This window comes from Vombatus ursinus, unplaced genomic scaffold (genome assembly GCF_900497805.2).
Source record: "Vombatus ursinus unplaced genomic scaffold, bare-nosed wombat genome assembly UNPS02004677.1, whole genome shotgun sequence".
Lineage (NCBI taxonomy): Eukaryota > Metazoa > Chordata > Mammalia > Diprotodontia > Vombatidae > Vombatus > Vombatus ursinus.
The window spans coordinates 2719162-2734907 of record NW_020944455.1 but is presented as its reverse complement, the minus strand read 5'-3'; the positions used below and the strand labels follow the sequence as shown (position 1 = coordinate 2734907).

The 15746-nt window shown below is 41.8% G+C and overlaps 1 protein-coding gene across 2 annotated transcripts in view; it reads right to left on the bottom strand.

The window, feature by feature from the left end:
• Positions 1-14119, bottom strand: part of ACSL4 (acyl-CoA synthetase long chain family member 4) — a 77481-nt gene extending 63362 nt beyond the window's left edge. Inside the window, exon 1 of one of the 2 annotated variants that reach the window (XM_027838989.1) lies at positions 14068-14119. The gene's annotated coding sequence lies outside the window, so the exon portion shown is untranslated. The remainder of the gene's footprint in view (positions 1-14067) is intronic. The other variant, XM_027838998.1, reaches the window with a different exon arrangement.
• Between the last annotated feature and the right edge of the window lie 1627 nt (positions 14120-15746).

Here is a 15746-nt window from a genome sequence, read left to right as displayed (position 1 = left end):
CCCACTGTGGTTTTGATATATTGAGGGCTGGCATAAGAAATTACTGTAAATGGGAATTTTAGGGGAGTTTTGCAGAAGCCACAGATGACACAGAAAAAGTTTAGAAACTCAGAAAATAAATAAAATGTATGTATAACATTGTATAATATAAACATATTTTATCTTATTTAAACATATATTTGTTATATTATTATATATTTAAACATATTTTATCATATATACTATAAACACTGCCCCTAAAAGAAAAAATTCAGACTTCTTCTCTGTCACGACGTGAGGGCCAAAAAATTTTACACAGATTTTCCAGATCTTGGGGCGCTGTGCCCCTAACCCCCACAATGTGGAAAAAGGATAACTGTAATGAAATATAGCACAAAAAGATGTTAAAACTAAAGTTATGTATGGGTGGTGGTGGTGATGGAAATCCCCCTTCGAGCATAAATGTTTATATTTCTTATCAGTCCACTTGAACATTCCTCACTTTTCCCATCTGGGCATTTCTCTAATTTATTACCCAAGGATGGTATTCTATCCAGTGCTGCTGCTTCTTCTTCTTCTTCTTCTTTTAAGGCAATTGGGGTTAAATGACTTGCCCAGGGTCACACAGCTAGTAAGTGTCAAGTGTTCAGTCTGAGGCCAGATTTGAACTCAGGTCCTCCTGACTTCAGGGCCGGTGCTCTATCCACTGCGCCACCTAGCTGCCCCTATCCAGTGCTTCCTAAACTGAGGGTACGACCCCATAGGGTCGAGAGAGGGAAAAGTTTAAGAAGCCTTGTTCTATACTGTCTTTCTTCGAGCAGAAGCTAAGCACAGAAGCAGGCAGTCACAAAAGAATCCAGTAACATACTCAATGATATTGGCATGAGCATAATACTGTGCTGAAGAGCTCATTTCTTTTCTCTACCAGAAAAACATTAAGGTAAAAAGAGAGACAATGTTGGCATCCATCATTTTAATGGCATCCATACATTCTATGAGCCGCCTGAGCCTACCAGAGGGAATGTTAGATAAGGTGAAAACGAGGGCATTCTGGTGAGCCACATTGGAGGGGCTACTGAACTGGAGAACCATTATAGACCGGCACCTCAATAGGGGGAATAAGAAATTTAGAGAATTCATAAAGCAAGGAGCATGATATATGTAATATATGCAACACTCACTTGCAACTGGAGGAATTGAGCTCCCTGAATTCACTCCCTGAATTCATCACTCATTAAACATTTATTAAGCAGTGTGCCCCAAAGCATTTTGTAGCTACAAACAAAGATAAGACATAGTCCTTACTCATGGGCTTTCAATCTAGGTAGGGAGGGAAGAGAGAGTCTCTTAAAGAGTTGCATTTGAGCTGTGTCTTTGGAAGGAAGAGCTAGATGGGGAGGATATTTCAAGCAGAAGAGATGGCAAGTGGTCCAAACCATTTGAATGAAGGAGAATAATGGGAGATTAGGATAAGAATATGGAATAAGAGGTTGGGATCTTGAATTCCAACTTAAGAAGTTTCAATTTTATTTGAGCCACTGTTTTTTTTTAGCAGAATAAAGTAAGGGTTATATGTTCAGAGTTGTACTTTAGAAAGAGTAGTCTGGAAAGAAATTCCATATATTAAACATAGCCTGTCGTGTCTTGTGTGTGTGTGGAACACCTCCCCCCCCCACCCCAGTGTACCCTAGAGGATTGCCCACTTCCTTACCTACTTCTCAAGGATTCCTGGGCTCCACTCTACAGCTTGTTTCTCTTTAAAATGACTTATGTGATGATAAAATGCTTAAATGTCTTCTTTTATTATGTGACATTAAAGCTGACAGTAATTCTGATTTTGTAAGCATGTGCATTCAATTAAACATGAAAATACTCCAAGTTTTTGGAACATCTTCCAGTTGGTATCAACTTAGATTCCACTTAACATTTTGTAAACTGTGTAGACCAGGGGTGGGGAACCTATGGCTTCGAGGCCACATGTGGCCCTCTAGGTCCTCAAGTGTGGCCCTTTGACTGAATCTAAACTTCACAGAACAAATACCCTTCATAAGAGGATTTGTTTTTCGTAAAACTTGGACTCAGTCAAAAGGACCTAGAAGGTCACGTGTGCTCTCAAGGCTGCGTCCCCACCTCTGGTGTAGACATTTCTTTTTGTAGACATTGCCTTTTTAGACAGTAGATAACTAATGTGTTTGATAAGGTCATTAAGAAAGTATCTGTAATATCTCCAGTTATTATAATACTATCTCTCTTATATGAGAATATTTTTCTAGGAACTCTGTGGCCTCAAACTGAGAATATCATCTTTACCAGTAGCCTTTCTATACAAAATCACATATTTAGAGGTGGAAGGAACCTTAAGAAGTCCAACTCGTTCATTTTACTGATAAGGAAATTGAGGCTCTATAACATACATAGAATAGAGAGGAAGCATGTGTTGTAGCTAGAACCCTGGAACTGAAATTATGAAAACTTGAGGTCAGATCCTGCCTAAGATACTTTCTAGCTGTGTGACCCCAGGCAAATGACTTAACTTCTCAGCCTTAGTTTCTTTATCTGTAAAATGGAATAATAGCACTTAACCTTACAAGGTCATTAAAATGTGATGTAAATGCTAGTTATTCTCATTAATGTTATTAATACAATATCACACAGTCTCAGTTATCTGTCCAAAGCAGACTCACTTTTAGCCCTGACCATTAAAGTATCCACTTCTTGTCTGAGAAATGTTTCTAGCTCTCAGCTTATTCATGGACCCAAGATAGCCTATGTTACAAACTCAAGGAGTAACTAGAGAAGGAAGTGGTGATTAGAAAGAGTCAGCATGGCTTCATTAAGAACAGGTCATGCCAGACCAAACAGCTTTTTTTTTTTTTTTTTTTGACAGTTACTAACCTGGTAGATCAGGAGAGATATTTATCAAATGGTTTGCTAAAATCTAGATAAAGTAAATCAAACTATTCTTGTAGGAAAATGTAAAGATGTGGCCTAGAGAATATAATTAAATGGATTCAGAATTGGTTAAATGGCTGGATTCAAGAGTAATTAATGGTTCAATGTTCACTTGGAAAGAAGTTTCCAGTAGAGTATCCCAGGGATGGATGCTGAACCTAAGAAGATCCTCGTGTCTAATACAGCTCCTCCCATGTTGCAAATGTTCAAGAAATGCTTGTTGATTGCAAATTAAATGTAGCAGAGACAAGTGTAAAATTTTACAAGGGTTAAAAAAGATCAAGTATGATAGACTTAACTCTTCTCAGTAATGCAAGGATCTAAGACAACTCTAAAAGACTCACAATGCAAAAAGCTATCCATATCCAGAGAAAGAACTATGGAATCTGAATGCAGATGGAAGCATACTATTTGCTCTCCTTTTCTTTTGCTGTTGTTTGGTTTTGATTCTTTGTTCTTGTGGTTCCTCTCGTTGGTTCTAATTCTTCTTTACATCATGACTAATGTCAAAATATGCTTAATATGAACATATAAGTAGAGCCTATATCAGATTGCACACTCTCTTGGGGAGGGGGGGAAGAGAGGGAGGGGGAGAAAATCTGAAACTCAAAATCGTATGGAAGTGAATACTGAAAACTAAAAAATAACAAATAAATTGTTTAATAAAAAACAAGATCAAGTACAGGAGAGGGGAAGCACAGTTAGACAAAAATTTATCTGAAAATTGATGGGAGAGGGCAGTGGTTCTTCATGGACTGCAAGTTCATCATGAGTTTAGTGCAATGATACAGCCCCAAAAATGAATCTTGGTCCATATTAAGAGACACAGCTAAAATCGGATGGTGAAGAGCTTTAGAAACCCCAAAAAGATGTTTGCATTTTATCCAAGAGGGAGCCCTGGGAGTGACATGGTCTGGCCTATGCATAAGAAACAGAAATTTTAGAGGCAGCTAGGTGATACAATGAGTAACAATACCAAACCTGGAATCAGGAAAACCTGAGTTCTGATGGCACTGCAGACACTTGCTAGCTATGTGACCTTGGGCAAGTTATAATCCCTCTCAGCCTCAGATTCTTCATCTGTAAAATGGGGATAATAATAGCACCAACCTCTCAGGGTTGTTGTAAGGATCAAATGAGATAATATTTATAAAGCACTTTGCAAACTTTAAAGCATTATATACATGCTAGCTATCTTTTTTTAACAGATATGTGGAGATTGACTGGAGAGAGGAGATGGGAAGCTGGAAAACTAATTAGGAGACTTATAAAAGTCCAAGTAAAAGGCAATGAGGGGCTTAACCAGGGCGATGGCTATGTGAGTGGAGAGAAGGGGACAGATGTGAGATATATTGTGTTGAAATAACAAGACTTGGCAATTGATTAGATGTGTGGGGTCATAGGAAAAAGTAGAAGCTATCTCTGAGGTTTTGAACCCAAGTGACTAGAAAGATGGCAGAAACAGGCAATTTAGGGAAAAAGAGTCAAATGAATGAGTCGTCCAAAAAAGTTAAGTTTGAGATGCCAATGGGACACCCAGTTGAAGATATCCCAAAGGCAGTTGGTGATGGGGAAATGGAGTTCAGGAGAGAGAATGGGACTGGATATAAATATCTAAGTGTTGTCTGCATAGAAGTGACAGTTAAATCAAAGGGAACCAATGAGGTCACTGCAAACAGAAAAGAGGGTCTCTGAGAGGGCCCTGGGATACATACACCCATGCATAAGAGGTGAGAAAAGGAGAATAAGCAAGAGAAGGACATTGAGAATGAGTAGCTAGCAAAGCAGGAGGAAGACTCAGGTTCCGCCCCCACCCCCCTACTCTGCCCCTCTAGGAACACTCTGGGAATACAGTTTTATAGTATCCCATATGATAATGGCTCATTATTAGTGGCAGCCAATTTCAAAAAGGAAAAGGGGGCATTTCACCACATGCTGAACTCCATCACTGGAATTTCCCAGGAAAGTTGCAACTACCCAGAAAGTCAATGGGGAGATTCTTTTTTTTTTTTTTTTTGCATTTTGGGGAGGCAATTGGGGTTAAGTGACTTGCCCAGGGTCACACAGCTAGTAAGCGTCCAGGCCGCATTTGAACTCAGGTCCTCCTGACTCCAAGGATGGAAACTCTATCCACTGCGCCACCTACCTGCGACATACATACATGGGTAGCAGCATATTTCTAAGGATAACCTACGCACAAAATGTTTTACAAAAGATAGCTTCTAAAGAAAGGTATGATTGGGAAAAGACGTGGTTTGGTCATGGTTTGAGAGAGACAGTTGATGGATGAATGAATGAAAAAGTCATTTATGAAACATTTACTATGTGCCTCCTGCACTGGTACGCACAAAATATAAACAAAAAAAGGCAGATCTTCAACTTGCTGGGTAGATCTTCTATGGAGAAGAATCAGACAAGATAAGGTGTTGATGGGTTGCAATTTACACCAATGGAGGCAATACAGATAATCACAGAAGCCTCACCTAGATTAAAGCCTTCAAAACTCCCTCTCTAGCATCCTGAGATCACTTGTCCCACTTATTAGTCAAGTGAGAAATATGAAATTTGTGGGACTACTCACAAAATCTCCTACCTCACCAACACTTTTCGGGAAAAAAAAAATTAAAAACCACAAGCAGGGGGCAGTAGCGCAGTGGCGCTGTGGATAGAGCACCCACCCTGGAGTGAGGAGGACCTGAGTTCAAACCTGACCTCAGATATGTACTAGCTGTGTGACCCTGGGCAAGTCACTTAACTCCAACTGCCAAAAAAAAAGAAAGAAAGAAAGAAAGAAAACTAAAAAAACAAACAAACCACAAGCATGCTCCATGTTCATGTCCCACTCCAACTTTCTTTTTTATTCTTAGTCACAAAGAACAACTCTGTGAGTAGCGGAGGGGCAGGGATACATTCTGAAATGAAGCTGATGCAAAAATATGAAGGATCAATACATTTTTTTAAAGTATCAGTTCAAAAAAGACTGAAAAAATCATCACCTTTAAGGCCAGGGGCTTTGTCCAAATCGCTATAATAGTACCGGGTACAGTCATTATTCACTACAAAGTGAAACTTGGTTTAAGATTGGATCCCATCCAAGGGGGTTTTAATTACTTACACAGGAAAGGCAGTCCCATAACATAGAACCCTAGGGAAGATTTATAGGTGAGGCTCTAGCAGAGTTGACTCTATATGATATGAAAAAGCAAAATATACGCTTGCCCAAATGATATAAGAATAATTCTAACAAACGACCTTTCAACACAACTCTCATAGTGGCCAATTACACCTGAACAAAAAGCTTTACCTTGTCAGAGATGCCTACAGAGCTTTTATTTTTGTGGATTTCAATAGAGACAAAAATAGGATTATCTACCCAAGATGGGGGGGGGGGGAATTTAAGCTCAGTTTTAGAGGCTCCCCTGAGCTCTGGCTAAACAGCACCCAGAGATTTGATGTTAACTTATATTGGTTGGTATTATGGAGAAACCAGTCATGGCTATATCTGAAATTAAACTGGTTTAACCACATGAGAACTTTTTTTTAAAGGAAGATTAAGGATCTTTTAATGTACATAATTTAAGATTTTTTAAAAAAATTAATTTATTTTTAATTTTCAACATTCACTTCCACAAGCTTTTTTTAAAATTTATTTTGATTCATCAACTATCACTTACATAAGTTTTTGAGTTTTAAATTCCCCTCCCTAAGAGAGCATGTCATCTGATATAGGCTCTATATATACATTCCTATTAAACATATTTTCACATTAGTCCACATAACAACTTTAAAAATTATTTTTTTTCTTTTTTTGGGGGGGGGGGCGGCATGGAACTTCAAGAAAAACAAGATGCCAGATTGCCTTAAACCATTTATTTTAAATGGATTGTAATGTTCTTCTGTCTTTTCAACTAGTCAACCAGACTCTACACATTTTTAGGATGTCCTGTCCTCCAGCATACTGGTACTCTTATCGATCCATTTACTAACTCCCTATCAAAATAATCAGTTTCCACCTGAAAAAAATACATATGCTTTTGACAATTAAAAGAAAACTAAAAAAAAAGTGTCACTCTCTAAAATTACAAAAAAAGAATGAAATTAAGTTACAGTCACAAGATAAAAATCACTGGACATGATTAATCATCCTCAAGGTAGCTTTAGCCTTCAAAAGGACATTTTCTATCCTGCTATAGAAGTCGCCCCCCGGAGTGCAGTGGAGAGCAGGTCCTTAACTACCAAAAGCCTTTCCTAAACCCTCTTAATTCCAATACTTTCTTCCCTTTTAATTATTTTCTATTTATCCTGTATATAGATGGCTTTGTTTGTATTTGTTTCTGTTATCTCCATTAGACTGTAAGATCCTGGAGGGCAGGGACAGTCTTTTTCCTCTTTTTTCTTTTTGTATCCCCAGCTTTATCTGGCACTTAGTGGGCTCTAAATAAATATTGGTTAATTGATTGATTCCCCTAATACTATTCAGATACTTTGGGGCTGTGTGGCCCTAGGCAACTCACTTAATCCCTAAGTGTCCTTGTCTTAGTAGGAAGTTCTTAACCTTTTTTATGCCCTAGGGTGACGCTTAGGGACCACTTCTCAGAATCTTTTTAAATGTGTAAAATAGAATGGACAGGGTTACAAAAAACAAAACAAAACTAATTATACTGTTATATAGTTATGAAAATTCTTAAAATATATTCAGAAAGAAGTTTATGGAATGCAGGTTAAGAACCCCTGTAGTATGGAGAGCCAAAGCCCTACAGGAAGTGAGGGTTAGTTGGTTTTGTTTTTTAACTATGTTGCTTTACTATGATTTCCTTTCTTCACTAGATCTCAGGGTTCCCTGATACCGTTAGGAACACCTCCCTGCAAAATCTGCCATTCAATGGGCCAACTCCCTGTGGAAGGCAATATGGTGCAGTGGAAAGAGGGCCAGATACGGTATCAGAGGACCAAGGTCTGCTGTGAGACTATCTGGAGTTCTTGGCAAAGCCCTAACACTCATTATTAAAGGAGGGGGGAGGTCACCGACCTCTCGGGAAAGTCCATTTAGCTTAGTCAAGGATGAGTCTCACCAGACTAACTTTATTTCCATTTTGGACATGACTAAGAAACTGGTCCAAGAATGCAGTTGATAGCAGTGTACCTGGATTGCATTTATTTGGAAAAAGAACTAGATGATTAAAAAACAAAACAATTAGATGAATTCAGAAGTGGGTGAATGGCCAGACTCCAACAGCAGTGGGGATTAATGGTTTCAATACTCACTTGGAAATAGGTCTACGGTACAGTGCCCCAGGAATCTGTGGTTGGCCCTGAGCTGCTTAACCTTATTACCAAATGACTTGTATAACGGCCTCCACAGCATCCTTATCAAATTTGCAGATACCACAAAGCTGGAGGGATAGGACAGCTAACACACATGACAAACTCAACGAAACCTTGAGAGCAATGAGCCAAACTAAGATGAAATTTGATAGTGATAACTGCTTGGGTTAAAAAAAAAAACAAAAAAAAAAACCCCAACAACTTCAGGGGCAGCTAGGTGGCACGGTACATAGAGCACCAGCCCTGGAGTCAGGAGGACTTGAGTTCAAATCCAGCCTCAGACACTTGACACTTACTAGTCACAAACCCTGGGCAAGTCACTTAACTCCAATTGCCTAACCCCCACCCCCCCCAAAAAAATCAACTTCACAAATACAAGATATGAAAGGCTTAACTAGACAGCAGTTTGTCTGGGGGGAAAAAAAAACCTCTAGGGGGTTTAAGTGGACTGTACACTCAATATGACTCAACAGTGTGATACAGCAGCCAAGACCAGCCTACATCTGGAATATTTTGGGGTCAGTTCTGGGTTCTGCCGTTAAGAAGGGCATAGATAAGCTGGATAGTGTCCAGAGGAGAGCAATGAGTCTAACGAAGATTGGCTGAAGGAACTGGGGATGTTTAGTGTAGAAGAAAAGACAATGACAGCTATCTTCAAGGATTTGAGAAAATGTCACCTGGAAGATGGATTACCTTTGTTTCTGGCAGAACTAGGAACCATGAGGGGAGTGGGGGACAGGGGGGAGTTGCAAAGAGGCTAATTTAGGCTTGATCCAAGGAAAAACTTCCTAAGCTTTAAAAGCTTTGGCAAAATGGAATGTACTGCTTTGTCAGACTGTAGGTTTTCCCTCATTGGACATATTCAGGCCGAGGCTGGATTGACCACCTGTCAGGGGAATGTTGCAAGAGCTGGGCTTCTTACTCGTTTTTTGTGCATGGACCCTTTTGGCAGGCTGGTTAAACATATGGAACCCTTCTCAGAATCATGTTTTCAAATGCATAAAATAAAAAGACAGAGGATTACAAAGGAAACCAATTATATAGAAATAAAGATGTGATTATTTTCCAAATCCAAGTTCATGGGCCCTAGATTAAGGACCCAAGTTGTCAAGCAGAGATATTAAAAAATAAATAAAAACACAATAGAACATAGATAATGTGTGATTTTTAAAGTCAATCTGTGACCTGCAAAGACCCCATTTCTATTTGAATTTGAACCCACTGGAGTAGAGGTCCTTCTTTTTCAGGTGTGGTATGGATTGGACCAGGCCACTGACGTTTTCCTAACAGAAATTCTGGGATTCTATGTTCTATGGTCTGAATCCCTGCTCCACTCCACTACTTACTAACTTGGACAAGATACTTAACCACTCTTGGAGGCTAGTTTTCCTCTTCTGTAAAATGGGGGGGGGGGAGGCTTAGACTAGATGACCTCTAAAATTCCTTAGAGCTAGCTCTAAAGCTAAGATTTCCTAAGACTGTATTTTTTGCCTATGCCTTAGAGGGGATACTTTTTGATCAGATATGGGTTGGAATAAATAGCTCATTATGTCTTTTCCGGGACTGAGATTCTATGAGCCATTATTTTTTATGGTCTACCTACTAATATCCAGTGGAGTATTAAAAATTCACTGCTTTAACTATAATAAGAGTATTTTAAAAAAAAATTTAATGACATGAAAGTATCACTAATGCTTCTAGTATCAAAAATGCCTTTTAATCTAATTAAAACTCAGAAAATAGAACATCTATTTTTTCATGTTTTCTTTCATAGCACCTGCACATTAACTTTTCAAAATAAGAAATATGAAGAGCCATCTTAAAGAGATTTCTTTTTAAAAGTCAGGTAAAGTGAACAGTAATTATCTACCTCTGTTTGAAATGTATGAAGAAAACCCATTTTTTTATTACTGCATTAATAAAAAAAAAAAGGTAGTTTGGTTCTAATTGGTTCTTGGTTCAAAATTTCTTGAAAAAAGTCCATTACATACCCTGTCATAATTTACTACTTTAATTACTGACAATACAGAAATAGACTTTTCTTTAAACCCATTTATAAGTGAGAATATACTGTTATGCTTCAAATTGCTGATGAAAAACCTTGCTAACCAAACCTCTAGTTTTTGCTGAAATAATTTAAATTCAGAAAATGAAACCAAAACAAACAAAAAAAATCCCACTTCCTAGCACAATATTTCTGCCTTTATTTATTGTGACAGACTAATCAATATTCTATTTTAAAAGCATAACAGGCATACTCTTTTAATACAGAAGAATATATACATTGATAGCTATGAAAACACTCTGAGGTCTGGGCTTGCTAAAATAAAAAATGCTTATTTGAGATATTATTAAATTACTATTGATATTAAAGACCACAAAACATACGAACAATATTGTTCCAAGGCAAACCCTTCTAGATAATCAGGAGCATAGATTTAGAGGTCAAAGTATCTTAGAGATCATTTAGTCCAATCCTCTTATTTGACATGAGGAAAATGATGCAGTTAGCTCAAGGTTAAGCAGGAGAGGTAGAATTTGAATCTAGGTCTTTAGATCCCAATCAATAATGTAGGTGTTAATAGAGCTAAAAAGCCAACGTTGCCTGGAGCTCAAACAAAGCCAGGTGCCATAAGCCAACCAACTAAAAATCAAAGGGTAAAATTCTTCAAGGAATTTTGATTTTAATTGGTCTGCTTATTCCCTCCACAATGAAGATTGCAACCCCTCCACACCTTAGTAGTGGGGTCTTTGAGAATCACTACTAACAAAAAAATTCATCACCCTGAAGTCAATCTGGTGATAAGTAAGCTTTTCCAAATTTTGCTAGGTTGGTCCTAAGGTGGCAGATGTATTACTAGCTTAGGTGGGGACCAATCTCTTCCCCCTCCCCCCATGAAGTCTCATTTTACATGAGGTCACCAGCTAGTTGTTGGTAGAACCAAGACAAGAACTTGGGTCTCTAGATTTGCTGGCCAATGTTAACTTTTCTATGAGTTTTCCCATTTCCTTCTAAATTCCTTCCAATATTGCCCTGAGAATCTCCCCCTCCCCATGAAACCACCCCACATTCATAATAAATTAAGTTTTATTACATATTAGAGTTCAGATCCACAGGATTTATTCGAGGTTTATATTAGGTTACAACATCTATGAGGTTCTTAGGTTTCAAATTATTTCTTTAATCAGGACAAATTATAGTCCAAATGCAGTTTATTATTTGATGGTTTAATAATGTTCACAGTTCCATCACATTGACTGGCACAGGCTATGTTAACTATAGTATGGGTGCTATCTCTTAATTTAGTCTAAAATATAAGCTTCTTTAGCTGCCTCCCCCCCCCCCCCGCCAAAAAAAAGGTCTCACTCTTTCTTTTATTTAAAGTCTTTCTTACCATGCTTATGATAAAGTACTAGTAATTTTACTTATAATTCTGGTCTTCAACTTGTAGCAGAACTTGTATATAGACAGACAGATAGACAGATTGACAGACAGATAGATCTAGGACCTTAAGTTTTCTTTTCTAAAGCAACGTAGAGGAAAAAATGACTTGATATGTTCTCTCCTATCTGGTGCCTTTTCCCAGGCCCTAGAGAATGCTACTTCCTCCTCTCTGCCTCTCAGAAGTCTCCTTCAAGATTCAACCCAGGTGCTACTTCAAAAGGGTTTTTTTGACTCCCCCCTCCCTCATATACACATAAACTAAGCTTTCAGCTGCCTCAAATCTCCCCATTATATTTGATGGGGATTTCTTCTTTGCATCCACCACCCTGTACTTTATATTATATGTACTGTATCTTTATATTATCCATAATGTATCTACCTTCTCTCCTATTAGAAAGTAGGATCTTTGAGGAAAAAGGTTGTTTCATTTTTCATTTTTTTGGTGATCTTAGCACCTAGCATTCTCCATGCACATGGGAGTCACTTAATATTTGCTTAAGAAAATTACTAGATTATTTTTAACTAGATGATAAAAACAAATAAATCCCAAGAATATAAATTGCCTCTGAAGGTGATGGTAACAATGACATTTCTATGACTCTAAGATTTGTAACTTTTCCTCATAACCACCCTCCAAGAGGATTGATGCAAGTTTATCAGTCCCATCTTACTGTGGGGAAAACTGAGTCTAAAGGATTGAAAGTAGTTTACATGCCATGACCACACTGCTAGTAAGCTAGGCCGTCTAGATTAAAGTCCAGTTATTTTGAATCCCAAATTATGCCCTCTATTTGCTACTCAAACTAACTGCAGGAATGAATTGCTGGTTTAGACACACAAGGAACCTCAGAGGCCCACAGGATTGTAAGATGTAAGAGCTCGAGGACCTTAGATGTCATACAGACCAATCTGCTTCATTTTGCAGATGAGGAAACTGAGGCTAAGAAGTTAGGTGATGTGCCCAAGATCACAGAGATAGCTTTGAATCCAGTCTCTCTGACTTTAAATACAGAGCTCTTTGCATAGGCAGCACACTACTTATCATAAAAAGTCAGATCTAGTTTAAGGATATTAACATTTCTTTGGAGTTAGGGAAATAGTCATGGTTTTCCTAGGGCGGCTTTTAAAAAAATAGTGTGGAAAGAGGAAGTATATAGAGCAGAATGAGGAGGGCATTGCATCAAAGGAAATAATCAAAATAAGCTTTTACTTGGTCCAGTCCTTTCTAGTCCTTGGTAAGGTGGGCTTAGGCACTGGTTCTGGAGTTAAGAGCTGGGTTCAAATCCTACTTCTGAGAGATTACTTACTGTCTCTATGACCTTGGGGAGGCCTCTTCTCCATGAGCCTCAGTTTCCTCTCCTATTATAGGAAAGAGTTTGACTAGATGGCCTCTGAAGTCTCTTTCAGCTCTAGAGGACCTGAGTTCATAGATCTGGAGAGGAAACAGACCTGAGGTCTTTTCTTTCCATTTAGTCGAATCTCCTGATTTTACAGAGGAGGAAACTGAGGCCCAGGAAAGGGAAGAGATTTGCCCAGAAAACACTGGAGGCCAGACTGGAACTCAGATTTGATTTGAATACTGACTTGGCCACTTACCACCTGTGTGACCTTGGGCAAGTCAGTTTACCTCCCCCAGCCTCAGTTTCCTCCTCTGTAAAATAAGATGACCTCTGTGGTACCTTCCAGCTATGGATTTATGACATAATGTGTAACCTTGGGCAAGTCACTTCCACCTTCTCATCTCCCTAGGCTTCAGTCCTCCCCCCCCCCCCAAGATGAGAGAGGCGTACTGGATGGCATCATTTTAATCTCAGATCTAGAGCTAGGCTCTTAAGGGTGACCTTGGGCCACTCACTTGCCCACCCTGAAGGCCTCAGTTTCCTCCCTAGTAAAAGGACCAATCAGCCTCGGAACCAAGCCTCTCAGCCCCGGAGCCCACGCGGCGGCCCTCTAAAGCCTGTTGGTGCTAGGCTGAGGTTGGGCAGGTGCCAGCCCCGCGGCGATGACCCGCACCCATCGGGGCCGGGGGTCCCGGGCACCGCCGCCGCCGCCGCCCTATCCGCGGCCACGGCAGGGTTGGGCGACGATGGCAGCGGGAGCCCCGGGTCGGTCCCTCCCCGGGAAGCCGAGGCGCGGCTAAGGAGGGGATGATGCTGCTGCGGCGGCGGCGGAGGGGGAGGGGGAGGCCGAGGAGAAGCCAGACGGAGAGGGAGGGCGAGGCAGCCCCGTGCCCGGCGCCCGGTGCCCGGCCTCCCGCTGCCACGGCTCCTGGCCGCGCCGCTCGCCCAGGGATGAGGTGGGCCGGCTGAGGATGCCAAGCCGGAGCCGCAGCCGGAGCCGGAGCCGCATCGCCAAGCACTACTCACCCAAGGCGCTCCCGTAGCGTTCTCCTAGCCGGCCAGCCGCTCTCGCGAAGCTTTAACAGGGAACCGCGTGCCCGCCACCGGAAAGGGGAGGAGGGGGCCGCAGAGGGGGGCCAGAAGAAAGCCGCCGAGGCGCGCGCTCCCGCTGCGACCGGCCGCCCTGCTGGGGAGGGGGAGAAGGAGGGGGAGGGGGTGGGGCCGGGCGGCCGCCAGAAACACTGGCCTGGAGCGCCGGGCCGGCCCGCCCGGGCGGGGCGAGGAGGGTCGGGGCGGGGAATGGAGAGAGCCAGCCTGCCAGCCAGCCAGCCGGCGAGCGCGCGAGCGCGCGGCCGCCTAGGCCAGGATGGGGGGGAAGTGGGGGGACCTAGCCGGCGGCGCGCACCGCTACCACAGCCACCCGCTCGTGGGCCCGCCCCTTCTCTCTCCCCCCCGCCCGCTGGAAAATTCACGCGAAGGGGCGGGTCCCAGCTGGGTTCTGGCGGGGGGGAGCAAGTCAGTTAACGGCTCCTGGGAGTGATTTCATCGCGTCTCACAGTTCCCGTCCCCGGGCTTGGACTAGCCATGCCTCAGCCTAGGCCATTTGCATGACTAGCGAAAAAGTACGCGCTGCCCTCTCCCGAGCTCGGCAGCATCACGTTGTGTCCGTTACTGCCCCTGTACTTCGTGGTCCTCAACCCCAGCTCTGGCCGCATCCTTTTCATCCCCATCCTCATCCTTTTCATCCCCATACCCATGCCCATGCCCATGCCCATGCCCATCCCCATCCCCATCCCCATCCCCATCCCCATCCCCATCCCTCCGCCGCATCTGCCTTATCCTCAGGAAGTATTCATTACACCGCCTTCAGTTTCGTCCCATGTCAGACGAAGCTAGGCGAAGGGGGGTGGGAGCCAGGAGGGAGGAAGGGAGGAAGGAAACCAAGGCCGAGCCTGCCATGAATGTCCCACCTTGTTTGTCATCGTCATCCTCCGGGGGGGGGGGGGGGGGTTGTTGACAAGAAGGGAAAGCCGAGAGATAGCTGGGGCACATTTCCCTAGCACCGGACTTTGCTCGGGAACCAATAAAAGTTCTACCGGAAATGTGAAGGCTGTGCAGAAGCTGTCGGGGGTAAAATCGAGAAGAAGGTGGTCAGCTGCATTTGTTTGTAGTTTCTATAATAGCATTGACAAGTCTCTGGTCAGCCCTTTGGAAGCACCTTGGGCCCACGTTTACCTTTAACGGTTATCTATAGTATCTGTCGGACCTGAGGGGGCTTCATGCAAAACATCCAGGGCCAGGAATGCTCAAAGGCACACAGAGGCAGTAAATTCTAGATGCAACCAACTGCATCCTTCAAGGAACACTTGCCAAGAAAAACTACCGAGAACAAAACCAAAATGGTCTGAAGAGCTCAATAAAAAACACTGCCCTTCCCCCTGGTCTTCTCCTTTATAAAGTTGTCAATTTGCCTTTCCCTAGTAATGGACAAAAAAGGGAAAATTTCTTCCATTCTGTCCTGCTGAAACTGCCTTAATTATTGTATTAGCGTCAATCAAGCAACAAAACATTGTTTGAGCTCTCACCGTGTGCCAGGAAATGGCACATATTGGGGTTACGGACAAAAAGCAAAAACTATCTCTAACTTCAAGGAGTTTACATACTGAGGGGGTAGGAATAACACCACCACTTTTTGAGTTTGGAAG